Genomic DNA, 17055 nt, shown 5'->3' with positions numbered 1-17055 from the left:
CCTCAGTTATTTCGGGATACCCTGATGGAATGTTGTGATGCCACTAAGGAGGTGAAAAGCCTGAATGTGAGGCATAAGCCTTTGGAAAAGATTTTGAGTACATAAACATCCAAACAAAACCAGTTCCCTGGTGGCTGGGGCTCATTCTTGTGAATCAAAATAATGCAAAACAGCTTGCAAGCTTCACTTTGAAGATATTTGGGGTAACATTCACAAAGCTTTTTTTTCCAGTTTTTCTGGATTGGACAGCGTTCCATCTCACAGCAGGGAAGATTTATTTTATTTGCAAGCTTTTCAAATGTGTGTGCAGAGGGTGGGGTGAATACTAATGAGCTATTTTAAACAGAGGTGGGCAAAGATTTGCTGTAATGCTGCTAGTGTGGATTCATGAAGCGAAGCCCATAGAGATCCTTTTTTAAAGATGTTCAGAGATTACTCACTTCATCCCATTTGTAACCTTTCTTATGTTCTAAGTAATCAGGCAGCTGATAAGAATGTTATCAGCAAGCAGTTATAGTAAATTAAAATCTGAAAAAAAAATCATAACATTTGTACTTCTTATACTGTACCATCGAATATATCCACTCATATAAATTGCATGCATGTTTTTTAAAGTTTCCATGGGTAATCAGAGGAGCAAAACCATGGTCAAGAAAAGCATCTTTGCTGATGTGCTTAGATGTTAATTTATAGCTGGATAGCTTCATCTGATTAAGAACAATGGAAACATTTATCTGTTCTTCCTGGGAAATAAAGAAACATTCGGACTTCGATGAGCAGCAGCTATTATGTATTCACACAAGGAAAACTGGGGTAGAATATTATCTGATCCCATCAGATAATGAGTGTGGCACTCATACCCGCTGAGTGGACCCGCTGATCATGTTTGGGGTATTTTGGTTAACACGTTTGTTTGTTTTTCCCTGCCTTATGCGGCAAATAGTGGCTAGGAAAAGAGCTCATATTTCTCTGTCAGGAAATGAGATGGCAGCAGTGAATACATCAGAGCTGCTTGTGAAGTTGTTTTGATGGTCGTGGGTGTCATCGTTAATTCCAGGTAGCTTACATATTGACACCTTGGATCAATAACGAAGTGTGAAGTGGGAAGTATTCCCATGTGCCTGGTTCCTGCCTCCCCCTGCCAATGAAACATTCATTATCAGGAGGTATAATTAATGATCCCGCTGTCTGTCAGGGTTCCGGTGATGTCTTCTGGCTGTTTAGACAAGGTTTGCACAAATTTTAATTTACTGCACATGCCGATGGTGTGCCTCAGTTAAATGAAGCATTGTCAAGACCCATTGCCTTATCAGCTGTGAGTTTCATTAACACCTCCAGATAGCAATGAAATTGCAACCTGGCGACTTATAATAGCCACACAACAGCTATCTTACATTAATTTAGATTACAACCACATGATTTCTACTGTCCAAGAACGTTTTAATGGAAAACAGTTTTGTTTACATGAGCAAAATGGTAGCTCTCTGCTTCCAGACTGTATGCCTTCATTTTGTGGTTCCGCAAGTCTTCTGGAAACATTGTTTAAACTTCATTATGTTTTTTCCGCTACTAAAAGGCTCCTAGGATTTAATATAGGAAGTCATTAACTTTCCTTGTGAAGTGCTTCATATATAATACATTTATGTATTGAGCATAAATAAAAACATATTACTGCATTTAGGCAAATGTTTTTAGAAAAAATAAAATATGCAATTTTGGATATTGAATATGATCCTGGCATGATTTTAATTTTTTGCTCCTTCATGACCTACTGTGATGCACTCAAGTTACTTTGACTGCTGCACATGCATTGGTGATGCGCTTCTTAACCTGTTGAATGTCAAAAAAGAGCTTCCTTATTAAGAGACCATCACCATGGTGTCATTGGTATGTTAGAGGCAGAACTAGGTCAATGAACTGCCACTTTGGCAGAATTCACCTTTTGGAATATGCCAAATTGAGGTCTCATCTCTCCTGTGTCGCAGAAAATATAGAGCTACACCTTTGAAGACATAACACTGTTTTTATAGGTTTTAAAGTTGTGCAATGTCTAAGTTAAGCAGGAACACATCATTATATCTCACTTTTGATTTCTTTTTAAACAATTTTAAAAATCGTTTGCCCAGCCTAAAGTTTGAGGATTTGGATGCTGTAACCCCAAAATACTTTTTGGACCCCAAAACCCTTTAAAAATTACTGTTTAAGACAAAGTAAACCACACCTTTGTTACCTTTTACAGCCTCATTCAAATTTAAAATGGGAATGCTTTTTTACTTTCATTTATTTTATGTCCCATGTGAATAAGTTCCTGGATATAATGTAAACATAGCAAAATAAGTATAACTGGGAGGAGTACAAAATAAAATGGATTAATTCAATACATTTTTAAAGATAGATATACAGTATAGCAAATTGAAACAGATCCATCTTGTTTGCTATCTAACAGTCTTTGGGGAGTATGAAGGTTTTTTTTTGGCATTGTCAAAGTAAAAATTTGTCCTTATCTGTATTTTTCTGAACTGCCAGAAAAAGGGGAAGTAATTAAATAATTTAACTTAAATTGATGATGTGGGTGGATGAATTCAAAATGAATTCTCATGGTGAATATTGAAAAGGAACAGTACAAATTCAGGTAATACAGTTAAATAGAACAGAACAAAGATCATCTTTTGAGCCAATTATAGTCTAGGAGATGCAAAAGCTAAGGCATGAAACAATGCTGTTGCAAAGACAGGGCTGTTTTATATGTAATTCTAATAGAAATCAGGAATAGAAAGCAGGAATTTTAATTCCATCAGTTTCTATCACATTTAAATTAAATCATTCATTATCGGGTACTGACCTTCTCTTTTTGTCAGTAGTTGACCCAATTCAATAACAACATAATACATAGTTATTTAACTATTTAACTATTATTTATTTAAACAATTATTTAACTATTCATCAAATTATTGATGAATTAGTCCTCTTGTTTGAGACAGTGCTGCTGCTAGTATAGGTTCCACGCTAAGATTATCTCTCTTAGAAGCCTCACTTGGAGGATCTGTTCAAGCATATTAACTTAATATCGTGAACTTAAATGATTTTAAATTCAATGATGTAGAGGCCAGAAGCAAGTTAGAGTGGAGAGAGACTGCTAGCAATAAATGAAAAAATCAGATGTTTTCCCTCCGACTGCGGGAGTGTCTAATCATGTTGTGTACAGGGACTGTCTATTGTTGAGTTTTGCCAATTATAGATGCAAATTAGTTTCCTTCAGAAAGAAAAGCACTACTAAAAACTGAAATGCCAACAATCTATTTTTGAACTTTTTTTGCACCAAGTGATTGCTTAATGATGTTGGGGTTGCTTATTTTGAATGTAAACAGGGATTTTGAGTATTAAGAAGGCGCTAATGGATTACAGGTATCTGAGCCGTATATTTTGGTTAATGGGCAGCTCAGCAGTTTGCTTGTCTTTAGCGTTCCTGTTGTAAGCCAGCGGCCACTTTCAAAACTCTGCCTTTGCTGTTTTACAGGCAGGCTTTGTATGTATTCACAAGCTGTGTTCATGCAACTAATGACCTGATTTTCTCAGTCAAAACATATTATCCTCTGAGATTTAGAACAGGGACTGAAAAGACAAAGTAGTTTGCTGACTCTATCATTGAAGAACAAGAATCATCTCATAGGTTTCAGGAATTTATTGGCAACTTTATCATAGTCTGCTTTTTATGTTTAAATATATTTTTTTAATGAAATGGAACACTTCCATGAACCATAAGCTTTAAAACTTGCATGTCTGAATAAAGTTTTCCCTGGGTAGACATGATATTAGAATGACCATTATATCAGTATCCAACAGCCGGTGGCACAGCTGTTCAGTGAAATACAAGTAACTACTGGAGAAGGAGGATATCAAACTTTTATGTTTGATATTTGCTTATTAGTTCAAAGCTCCTGATTAGAATAAAGTCTGTGCTGCTGTTAAGCAATTTATTGGCATTCTCTTCCAGAGCAGTATGCAATATCAGCTTAAATGCCACTTTTCGAGCAGTGACAAAGCATATCTAAAGTGCATTAATGAGAAAAAAGCATTTGTTTTTCTTTCTTTTGAAGACCGTTCTTAAAATCTGATTATAACAAGTATCCACTTTCTGAATTTTAATCAAGATAGAAAAACCAATCTGTAACTTCAAAGTTTTGGAAATTGGGGCAATACGGCTGTATTTTTTTTCAGTGAGAGTTCGAGCCTGTTTACAAGTATTTTAAGGAAAGCTGTTTTGACACATCAAAAGTCTCAGTCTGCGGGCTGTGTTTCTCACAGACACAAAGAAACGACTTGGCAGCTATTAGGTTGGAGGAGAAAGAGGACACAGAAATGACAAGTGATTTTTTAAAAAAAGAATAACATTTTGATAGATTGACACAGTGCTCTTCTCTCTTTGCTTGGGTCCAGTTTTTCCCTCTCAGGTAAACCCCTATTGTTGTGATTGTTATTTTTCAATATACAGTACATTCTAAGTACACATTTAGTGAATTCTATGTTATCCCTTTTACATCTTTACATTTATTCTGGTCATTATGTTACCATGAGTAAATAATGTAATAATGTTCATTTGCATGGCCTGTTACTTTTACAGGTGTATTCTTTCCTTTTTGGCTGTTTTTAAGATTTAAGAAAATTTCAGTGTCACAATGTGTCAAAAGTAATGAAAAAGGTAACAATGACAATGTCCCATTCACTCTGTATGCTACAAAATCTGTTTTAAAACTGACACTTCATCAGACTTGTTATACAATATTTGTGACATAGTTATAAAGATATATTTAAAAAACATATTTTTTTCATTGGTGACTCGGAGTATTGGGATTGTACAGATAGAAGCAGACCTCAGTGTGAATGTCCAAATTTACTGGGCCCGATGTGTGAGAGAAATAACCAAATGTTTTCCCATTAAAGTCCTTTTAATAGACTAATAATAAGTGACATTGGCTTCCATTGAAAGGTGAAGATGTTTTCATCAAGTAAATCACCAAGGGTACAAAATGCATGTGGGTTTTGTTGTGCTTAATGTAATAGAAATAAGCAAACAAAAAAAATGCCTTGCAGTGTAGCTGAAGAGGGCTTTGTGTCAGGCCTTTCATCATCTTTGATATAGAATGACAAAATGGTTAGAGAGGGCATGTCAGTGGCACAAAAACAGATTTTCAAGCCCAAGACCTCTATGCCTCTGTGTTCAAAGTAAATGAGCTCCAGGCCACCAGTGTGTTACCAAACAGCGGGCTGCCCAGTTTCTCAGATTCTAATCTGAAATGCCTAGTACCTGGGTCATTTCATAATCTGTAATGCATTTCTCAGGCAAGAGTACCCCCTCAAAAGCATCAGAATCTTCAAGGAATTACAAGATAGAGTTGCACTTCTTAAAAAAACCTCAGACCTTATCCTCCTTAACCTCATGTTGTTTAAATGTGCTACCCTCCACTGTCAAAACTACAGTGAAAGCATATCTTTTGCCATATTACAAAAAAACAGACATTTATATAGGAACAGAAAAAAATAATGCTAATGGAAATGGTGATTTTTGAGAGTGTTGAAGATCACATTTAAATTCTTATTTTGGAATTCCATTTTTATCAAGGAAACTGCTTTCCTCTTATTTCACATTTATATTACTGGGACTTTTCCAAAGAAACTTCCTTCTTTTTACCAAGCAGGATGTTGTACTATAGTAAGTGTGTGGCAGTGATTCCTTTTCTATACGCAGAGCACTTTGTTCCTCTAACATGTTGATAATAATGTTATGGTTTATCCTTTTTTTTTTTTAATGAGACGGAAGGAAGCTTTATAAGCTGACTTTGCTGTAGCTGTGTTGGTCTGGATCCCCCTCATCTTTATCTACATGATCATTCTCCTGCAGTGGTACTGGGGATTTCTGCAGGCTCAGCACATCAGCAAGAGCAGAAAAGAAGAAAAAAGGGCAATTCCATTAGCGTCTCATGACTTTTACATGAGCAAATTCTGAAATGCAGAATTTGAGGCTATTAGGGACATATAAGGGTCAATGTACAGTATGACATCCTTTGGAACATTAGGTTGGAGTTGTAATTATTTTATTTATTGATTTTCAAAAGTGCATTGAAAGTGATACAGTATATAAAAGTTTTAAGAAATCATTTAATGGTTCCTTGTGTCTTATTTCCTACCCTCAGGGCTCAGGTTAAAATACAGCTACGGCTACCAAGCAGTTGCAAAGTTTTGAACTTCATGCAAGTGCTTGAACATTACAGTGGCTTCCATTGAAACATCCATTAATCCATTTTATATCTGTTATGTAAATCACTGCCAAAACTCACTAATTGCTTTCTGTATAACTTGCCATTCATCTGGTATACTTTTTATGATTGGTCAGCTGGTTGATTGATTAAATGGCTGCAGCTTTAATTGTCTGGTACCTTTGTAGGTTCTAAGGTGTCAATGTAATTTTCTCTGTGCAATGTACTCCTTGTACTGTATACTGGGACATAGTAATGGGATTTTCAGGCTAAAACTTTTCAGTTGTGAGATCCAAACTGCTTCAATGTTCTTATAATCTCTATATAAAATGTGTTTTTCATCATTTGTGAAGGAACTTTACAGCTTTTTCTTAGCTTTATAGGGTTGCAGTTTTGGAAAATGGAATTTAGAATAATGTATCTTTAATGTCCAAGTTCATTTATTGCTATTCACAATGGATAAACGGCATAGCAGAGACATGTCAGAGAGATTATTAATTGTCCTCCTAGTATTTAGCCAGTGGATGCATCAAAGCAAAATGGTTTAATTTGTTCCAGTGATGCGACTTCTTAGTTAATCCCAAAAGAGATTTTAATATTTATGAAGTGATAAAGTTAATATCCTTGTATAAAAGACACTAATGAATGTTGTTTCCAATGTATCTGTTTGGGTTACGCACATGCTAATAAGATTTATAGAACCATTAAGCACCAGCACTGGTGTAAACAGAAAATTATACAGCCACAGTATTATTCCTTAATTTTCATAAATTGTTTTTCAGAGTTGCATGGAGTGTAAACTAGCCTCTAATGCACAGAAATTGGTTAATGTTATTTAGTGTCATTTTGACCATATAAAAAAAGACTACTCTGATAAGATTAGTGGCTGACTATGTTTTGTTTTCACATAAGGCATCAGTTTTATTTTTTCTTTGTTTATAATTATAAGTTAAATAAGATCCAGGGAATATACTGTAGTTTGTCATTTCTAATTGAACTCAAGAAGGAATTTAGTCTTTAATAAATCCCAGGACTATGTTACATTTTTCTTATATTTAATTTCTGATATTCACAATGGATCAATTGCTTTGTATGGTCTTTACCAAGCAGTCTACCTGTCTGGTATTTATTAAATGTCTGGGTATATTCTATAACCCCATTGCTGTCAGCTTCAGACTTTCATCAGTCTACTGTAAATAGGTATCCTCTGTTTATGTACAGTGCAGTATATATCAATCACAATTGCTCATTTAACTCCAGCAGGTTTCTGTGCTTATGTACTTCCCAAATAGCTGCCTGCATTTGTCTAGACACAGATTTAGATAGTTCAAGTAGGGAGCTGCGTCAGCATGCGTAGGATGCAAAGGAACAAGCAAAGGTTTATTCCATATTGAAAAGAGAAGAAAGGAAACACAGCATTTAGTCTGTGGAGCCTTCTCATGAATGCTCACACTGGAAGAAGGCTCCACAGCCGAAATGCTGTTTCCTTTCTTCTCTTTTCAGCATGGAATAAACCTTTACTTGTCCCTTAATAGATTTGGATAGGTTGGAAATTTTTTCTACACATACAGATTACATAATGGAAAATTATTATTTATAATTGTCATTTGTTTTTGTCTTGACACATTGTAGTATTGGGTACCACTTCTCAAGAGTGAAAGGTCTATTGACCACTTTGCGTTTCAAGCAGTGCCAACAGTCATTCACTTATAAGGTAATAATATCCCCAGGATGAAAGTGTGCCTGCGAGATGAATGCTATTCATACTAAACCAATAATACAATTGTGGAATGGATTAGCCACATTAAGGATTTCCTCAAGTGCAAAATTTGCAGCTTTCATCATTGAAATATCCTTACAAAGTCAAAAGTGCCAATCCATGTTCATTTAAGGCTCTAATTTGAACCTAGGGTCCCTATTCACAAGGTCTCAAATCATGAATTATTTCAATAATGTCTTTCAAACGATCTTGTTTTAATAATTAAATGAATTTTCATATTCATGAAACTCTTCTGAAATGAAATCCAACAGCAGTCTAGGGGGGCATTAGCTTGTACCTAACTTACTGTAATAACCATTCCATAGTTAAATTAAAACTGTCCGTTATCCAAATGGTTTAGTCTTTTTCTAAATCTATGACATTTATTGTTCTAAATGCATTTTAAAAATGAGCTACTGCATAAGATTCTAAAATTAATGTGTGTTATACTGTATGTATGGAAAGCAGTGGGTGCTGTAGATGGGTATTCTTCAGTGATTTTAGCCTCTTCAGCTAAACATTGTGCCTGCATTGTGAAACATTATCAGTTAGTCAATTCATAGTTATTATTGATAAAGGCTGGAGGAAATTTGGCGAGGACACAGGATTAACACCCCTAATCTTTGCGAAAAACGCCTTGGGATTTGTAATGACCACGATAGTCAGAATCTTGGTTTTACGTCTCATCTGAAGGACAGGCCTTTTTTAAACAGTGTCCCCATCGCTATACTGGAGCATTCAGACCCTCACAGAGTGAGCACTCCCTGCTGGTCCCACCAACAATTCACACTGGGTGCATACAGAAGTACATCTGAGCTAGATACGTTCCAGAGCTGTTTGTGCATGGTAATTCTTAAACAAGCACCTTAATCACACTTTTAATGTTTCAGTGCTTCAATATGTACTATATCTGTCTCAGGGAATCAGGGGATTTCCTGCCATCTCCATCGGTAGGCTGAAGTGTAGGACCTGTAAACCTCAGCACACATTAGGTCAGCTGTGACAAATTTAATTAGAACTCCAAACATGCCAAGGGTATTACAGTATGTATGTCAACAAAGAGGGTCTTCCTTTTGTATAAACCTTGAGTGTCAGGAGATGATTTATGTGCAGGCAAGCAATGTTTCATTAAACGAAAATCAAGTTTTGTTTTCTTGCAGCGCCTAATTTGATTTAGAGTTCCTCCTTTTCATTATTTATTTTCTTGGCTGCTTAACAATCTGATGCGATCCGGAAAGCCCCAATCAAGTCATACGGAACTGCATTGCCATGGTGGTTATTTGATTAATTTGTCCTTGGGTCAAACCAAGGAAATCTGAAGGGCTTGGCAAGTAATTGCACTAGTGAATGAATATAATTCACAACATTGGTCTTCTGTTATTTTCTTTCCCTTCTTTTCCCAATAATGTTATTGCATTTGATCTCTTTGTTGTACCAGCAAGGTCTAAAAGCAATAAATTGAACCGATGCGGAGAAGCATATTGTTTAATGGCAGTTGATATATGAAACTGCCAAACACTAAAAAATAAAATCACTGAAGATCTCTCAAGACATTAAGGAATCCTTAGCCTTAACCCTGATAAATGCCAGGTTTGAAAGGGGTATCATACTCAGACAGATTAACTGATTCTTAATAGCTTGAAACAAGATTCAAAATTAAGAAAGCCATTGACCGTGTTAAAGACTTTTTCAAGATCTGCAACATTACAAAATAGGACATACCACAGGTATACTCCTTTACACTTGTTGGAGTTTGTAGGGTTAGTTTTTGAAGCTGACCTATTAATGTGATCCTTTAAGAAATGGTTTGGTGGAATTCTTGGATCACTAAACTACTACTTCCTATGTCTTATTTTTACTCTTCTAATTGAAAAGCGAACTGATGAATGGCTGACTCAGGATGCATTATGTTTTAAATGAATGCGATACAAACTCAAGGCATCTGCCCGTAGAAGCTTCTTTTCATTCATACTCTTCAAAACCTGCGACCTTTTACAATGACCATTTCTTTCCCTTTTATTTTATTACCCGGGCACCACTTTGCTTTTAACCTCTTTAGGCACTGACACTAATGATCATGGTTTTGCTTCTTCAGTCTTTCACCATCAGACATGCCTTTATAGATGAAAAGAAAGAAATAAAAAAACACTTTCCCCAAAGCGCTGAGCCCAGGCAGGGTATTCACTGAGCCATGTCGTTGTCATTGCTCTCAGTTAATAGCATCTTCACACAGCACTGTTTAAGAAATACATAAATCAGGTGTAGCCTTATCTTTCCAGTGGCTCCAGAGCTAGAGATTCCACCCAGTCCTGGAGACCTATTTAACCTATTGTCAAAAATGCTCTTTTTAAATTCTAGAGAAAACAAAAGATGTTAAATTCATCTATACTTTTTCCTAGATATTTCAAAATGCTGTGATGGTTATTTTTTACTTCAATTACATTCTATTGAAATATGGAAATGAACATCATACACAGAAATAATTGCTTGATTGCTGATTCTCAAAAAGGTCTGATTATAGAACTTTAGTCATCTCAGCTGTCCCTCCTTGTTGTAATAGTAGTAGTAGTATCAGCAGTAAACTGATGGTTTGCAAAGGCTTTTCTTCTGTTCAATGTTTCCTTTCACACATACTGGATTGAAAGTGTGATTATGCACCACAAAGGTGAGCTTTTTCTTCACGTTGTCTTGGTGTCTGAACTTTTTTATCATGTTATGATGTTGTGTCAAGCTTGACTGTGTGCTGGCTTTCAGGAAAATCAAATGCGTGCCCTGGGAAATTCAGATAACCTTTATCGCTTTAGCTTAGTCACATTCTTGTCTGGCAGTTTTAGGCAATGGTACTTCTGGTATCGTAGATATATGAGGGGTAATCCTTGTCTCGATTAAACCCCCTACAGTAATCTGACATGCTCTCCCTCGTGCATTCTAAAATATTCTTCTTACTGAGAATATTGTACATTAGCGGGGTGTCATTAATCAAGGCACTCTTTTGACAAATTTTCATGTCTGAAAAGATATTAATAATGCCATGAAAATAAAATGGAAATCAATAGTATCAGTATTAGTGTTTATTCAAGTTGCAAAGCTATAATAGAGACGTTGAAGTGGGATTAAGAAATATAAAAAGGTCAAACAGTGATTTCTGCCTGTGCGCCTGTGTCTTAGATGTGATTCCAGAATAGATAACTGTACTGTAGCCAACTAAAATGGTTCACTTATTAGTCCATGGGTGCTGACAAAGTTTTTGTTTTTGTGACAGGTTCTCCATTTCAGTTTAAGCAGATATACACAATCACACATTCCAAAGTCAGTAATTCTCCATTCACTCAAGGGAAATCAACTTTTAGATTTTCCTGGGTGTTTTTGCAAATGGATGTTACATACAGTGGATGTTTGTTTTTTTTTGCCATCCTGCATAATACTCACTTTATTAACAGGATGATTTTCCTGCTCTCTTCCAGTTCTCACAGATCATCTTTTTGTTTCCATTGAATATCATTTTGAAAGTTTGCCATTCTATATTAGTGTTTAGGAATGCCACACTCATGTTTTCAGACATATTGGAAGAACTGCTTATCCACTGAGTGTCTTGTAAATAACTGTAATTCTATATTGAAGAAATAGAAATTGATGACATCTACCTGTTCACATTTCCATCTTATTATACAATATTAACCCTTTTTTATTCTGATAGGTTGCTATTGCTTGGTGATTACAATGTTGTAGTCCTAAAATTGCAGCTGGTACAGTATGTGTTTAGTATAGCAGCTGCTTATAGCCAATTAGAATGTTACTGAAGCTCCTTAATGTTATGTACTGTTTCAAGTTCCCCACAGCAAATGAAAAGTGGGATTGATCTTGTGATAACCTTTTGTGTCATCTTTCTTATTATTGTGCTTATGTCTCCGAAGTTCAGTCCTCAAGTGTAAATTCTTTGTACTGTAGAGACTGTGTTCTGCTAAAGCAACGCTATGCAATTTCAATAAATCCATTGTTCAACATTCCCAAAGGGGCTACTTGATAGTGATAGAAACCTCTTCTGAATTTAACTGCTTGCTTTTCTCTCTTCCCTGAAACTGGGTCAGATTCCCCCCAGAACTCGTATATCTTTGTAACTAATTCCAGGTAACATTGAATCTCACAATGTGCTTATTACCAAGAAGTAATATTATCATAGATTTAAATTAGACACACTTAAACTCTTTTGTGTACAGATGCATATTAGTTCTGTGCAATCACCTCATTCTCATCAATGTATCAGATATCTAATATGCAAAGACACACATATAAGAATGTGCTTATAAATGCATATGCTTCTAAAATTGACACCTGAAGAAGGCTCCATGGCCAAAACATTGTGTTCTCTTTCTTCTTTTTTTTCAGCATGGAATAAACCTATTACTTGTTCCTTTGTTTCTAAAATGCCTGTTTTTCATTACAATTACTTAAACCCTTTCTATTCTGTTTATTCTTGTTATATGTGTTTGCCATGCTATTTCTTAAAGGTCTTTAATCTACCTTTATTATACACAGACTTTGTGATTCCCATGTGTTATTTCTGCTAAAAAATATATCATCCTAACCACACATTCCAGAAGGTTTGTACTGAAAAGGCATGTATAATCTTAAGGAAGGAAAATACCTGGAAACTTAGTGCATATCACTGTTCCACATGCAAGCATGTATAAACTTTCTCCAATGGACAATTTATTCCATGCACTTGTTGGCTATTAGTTTAGAATGTCTTTTCACATGCAGCTTCTTTCAAGACACAGTTATCTGGGTAAAATGTTTAGCATTGACAGCAACAAAAATTCCCAGAGCAGACATCAAGCGGAATATACTGTTCTACATTATGATGTGAAATAACAAAAAAGGCAAATTTTGCAATCAGTGCTAAGCAATTTTTGCTAATCTTACTTCAATTTGAAAGACAGTTTGATCCTGGAGAATGGTGAGAAAGATGAAGTGAAGTTCTATCTTTTAAATCCCTAACTTGCTCTGTCCTTTTTCATACATTTTTATTTTAACTCTGACATTTTTTTTCCTGCTCACAGTAAGTGGTGTATAATGCAGAGTGCTGTAAAAAGGTTTGCTGAAATGCCCGAGGGGTTCAGAGTGTTTTATGAAGTTCTAATATGTAACTGGAAAGCCTCATGACACATGAGGGCATTCACTCAATTCAGCAAAATGCTTAAGGGCTGCTTAACCTAGGTTTTATCAGTACATACTGTGTGTGTCATTCTAGCTGTAGCTGAAGGTCCATATCAGAAGACAGATTCTGTTTTCAGTAAATACAATTTGATTGCAGCACTCTGGCAAATGATAAGTAAAATGTAATGTGTTTTTTTCCAGTTTAAGTCATGAAATATACAGTACTTCCCAGTTTTAGACATTCATAGTGTATTGCTTTCCATAATCAACCTAAATGGATTGAGATGAATGTGTTTTCATGTTTTTAATGAGAACATGTTATAAACAAGGCTAATGTTTAGGGGCTGTAGAGGAATTTTGTTTTATCTTCTGAAGGACACATCAAAATGGGGTAAAGCCATTGTTTGAAAAAGATTCATTGCAGCAGCAAAACAAAAAGGAAAATTATATATGAGCTATGTATTTATAGTGTTCATTTTTATTAATAACCGGTATTTGGCATTTAAGTATTGTATACCTACATATTACTGGTAATATTAGTGATTGTAGAATAAGGTTAACACTTCTGCAAGTAGAAACATTAGACTTAGCAGACAAAAACAGAGACATTATTATTATTTTGTAATGATACTCATTTAATAATAGATCAAAAGAAAATAAAGGTATGTTCTAAGGCAATTTACTTCAGATAAATATTGGCTTACTGTTTTCTACTCTAAAACAGTTAACTATCTCCTTTTCTTAACTGAAAATAAAACATTTGATTTCTTTACATCTTTAAACTTTTACAATTAGCACCAGAAAACCAGGAGTGCATTTCAATCTCTTTTAAAATTTTCAATCTATTTTTTATTCTAACAAAACCCTACTTGACAATGCAAGCAATTTTAAGTATTATTAAGAGGCCTTTGTTGCTCTGTAAACATAACAGTTTCACTTTTCTCTTTGGCCTTAATATTTCCAGCAGAGCTTGACTGAACCCCCAGTTCTTCAGGACTAGTCTTTATGTTTCATTCTACATGTCACTGTGGTATTTCAAATGGCAACATCTGGACTATACAAAATTCAAGGAACTCCTGCTGTCCCTGAAGCCTCTCTGATAAAATTACAAAGAGTTAGGGTGTTAATGTAACTGGATTACAACTCATACGAAATGTAAAATAGGAATACATCATACATTTATGTCCATTTAGTAAAAATTACATCTGACATTAATGTCTGGAGTCATTTGTAAGTAAGCCCCACTGTTGAAGGTAGTCTTATTACATATTTTGAGCTGTGACATGCACAGCAGGGAAGAATATTAATTTTCTTTCATTTAAATGGCTTTGGCAACATACTGTGGTGTATCTTCATCAGAATATTGAAACTTCTTTGGAATACATTATACCTTAAGTATTTAATTGACAGGAATATAATTAGTCGAAGGAAAATAAAACACACACAATTTATCTAAATTGTTTATGTAGACTTCGTTCTCTAATGATGCAGCTAATAACTGTTAAATATTTTTTACATTTGTGGGAATTAACCTAGTGTCATTGATGCTCCTTGTAGAATTATGGAGAAATAATAAATTCTAATTTCCTCCAGTCATTGACTCTACAGGGAACATGTACAGGGCTTACGTCCATTATTCTCCAGAATATCTTATCAACCACTACCAGTAACATCACCATTTCACAGGCCTGTGGTTTATCATGGGGAGGTTCTGATTTCGTCTTCCATATGGTAAAGCAGTTATCCCTCAAACATACCAATAAATTCCATCCATCCATCCTTTTTTGGACCGCTTCATCCAATTCAGGGTCCAGAGGAAGCTGAAGGCCATCCTGGCAAGCAATGGGCTACAACAGGGCCTTTTTCCCTCAAAACAATTAACAGTATGTCTTTGGGCTGTGGGAGGAAACAAGAACATCCAGAGAAAACCCCCAAGGTCTAGGAAGAGCACACAAACTCCACAGAGATAGCACCCTGAACTCAGGGTCACAGCTCCATGAGGCAGCAAGGCCTCCATGACACACTACCAATTAATTCTCTTTCTTTACTGCAATTCCTTTATTCGTCTGTGCATTCTGAATTCACAGTTACAATACATTGCTGCCAAAACATGTTGACAGTGGGGGGAAATGTAATTGATATGGCTTTCTTTTCAACTGCCTAGGAGCAATATTGGTGTGAAGCAGTGGGGATTTTAACTGGCCCTAGTTAACATTAAGATAAAGACCTTTCCACTTGAACAAAACTGCTTCCGTTTCTGAGTCATTCTACACATGAGAAACTTTTCATTCAGCCTTCTGATGTATTGTGCTCTTATCAAAATGACAATGCTTTGATTTTAATTTAGAGTCTTTAAAAGACTAATGCACTGCCTTATAAATTTATTTTAAGATTCTCGAGGGAGAGCTCTATCATTTTGCTTGGAGTACAGCACAGACACTGTCACAAATGCCATGTGCATGGAAGATTATATTTTCTGCTTACAATTTGGGGATATTTTGTGACAGGAGTGTGTTTAGATAATGTTAAAAGTTGCTTTCAGCTGCCTATCAATCAACCAATCAATTAATCTTCAAGCCAAAGAAACATCTACTTAATTGCATTCTTTGTCTCAGGATTTTTAATTCAGTCTCCTCAACTGTGGGTAAAATATTTTGATGCAGTAAAAACATGTGATGATTATTTGGCTGACATTGTCCCCTTCCACATTATCACTGAGAATCTAGAACAGGTTTCTGTACTTATACAGGTCAGGTCATAGACCATTCTCATGGTACTGAGGGCGATCTCTTCTCATATACCGCAGACATACTGTCCCTGTCCATGGTACTGAAATAAAGTTTTTCCTCATATAAATGAAATCTTCTCTCTGCAGTGTGAGTATTCATATTGGTGATGTATATTGGAACAGAAAAGTAATTTTGAAGCATAGAATATTTTGTTTTTTTATTACTAAGTTTCAATTGGTGGGAAAGAGCTAGAAATTTGACTAGAAATAAGATTAACATGACTGTTAGGGTCTTCACAATACCATTTAAAATATTCTATGTTCACATTTCCATCTTTTATAGATTTAAAATAATTCCAGTATGCTTTTCACTTTCCTAGTTTTTCTTTATCTATAACATTTTGCTTTGTGTTTATATTTTTAAGTTTACTTAGAATGTTGTGTCTTTAAGGGAACTACAGTGCAACTGTTTCACTGACTTCAGCTATTACAATTTCAGACTTATTTTCATACAAGGCTTCTGCTTGTCTGTGTTTTCGAGTCTCCATAACTTCTAGGAAGATCATTCCACAAATCAATCAACATAATAAGTGGTTAAAGCAACATGGTCCTTTTCCTTTGGGCAACGAAGCTTGAAAAATGCTCTCCATTATTCTTCCAATTACAGTTCTTTCATGATCAGCTATGAAGAATGGCCAGCAAGGCTGCCAAGGCCACCTGCACTTGGTGATTATTATTATTATAACCTTTGAATGCACAATCTCGCAATAAATCTACATTATCAGGAAACATCAGGTATTTCTTGCTCAGTCTGGCCTTTTGTATGCACTGCCTAAGAATGTCCTAAAACAGAGGCTTGTTCAGCTCAGTGACAAACTGAGCTATATGTGAATAATAGTTCTTTAAGAGCAATAATATTAATATAATAATTTGTTTTTCAGAATTTCAAAGATTTATATTCAAATAGAAGACCACGTTATAAGACACCATGACTCTTTGACTGTAAGTTTGTAGAAGTAATTTTTGCCACAAATGCAGAATTCTGCTAATGATCTGAAGACCACACCTGTCTGTGTTTTCCAAGAGTGCTGTTGTTTTTTTTTCCCAGTTCTTCATACTTCACAGACGCAAAAGTGATTACCAGCAAAGCCTTAGTC

This window comes from Lepisosteus oculatus, chromosome 22, assembly GCF_040954835.1.
Source record: "Lepisosteus oculatus isolate fLepOcu1 chromosome 22, fLepOcu1.hap2, whole genome shotgun sequence".
Classification (NCBI taxonomy): domain Eukaryota; kingdom Metazoa; phylum Chordata; class Actinopteri; order Semionotiformes; family Lepisosteidae; genus Lepisosteus; species Lepisosteus oculatus.
The sequence above is the reverse complement of the archived record's forward strand: the minus strand, read 5'-3'. Positions refer to the sequence as shown.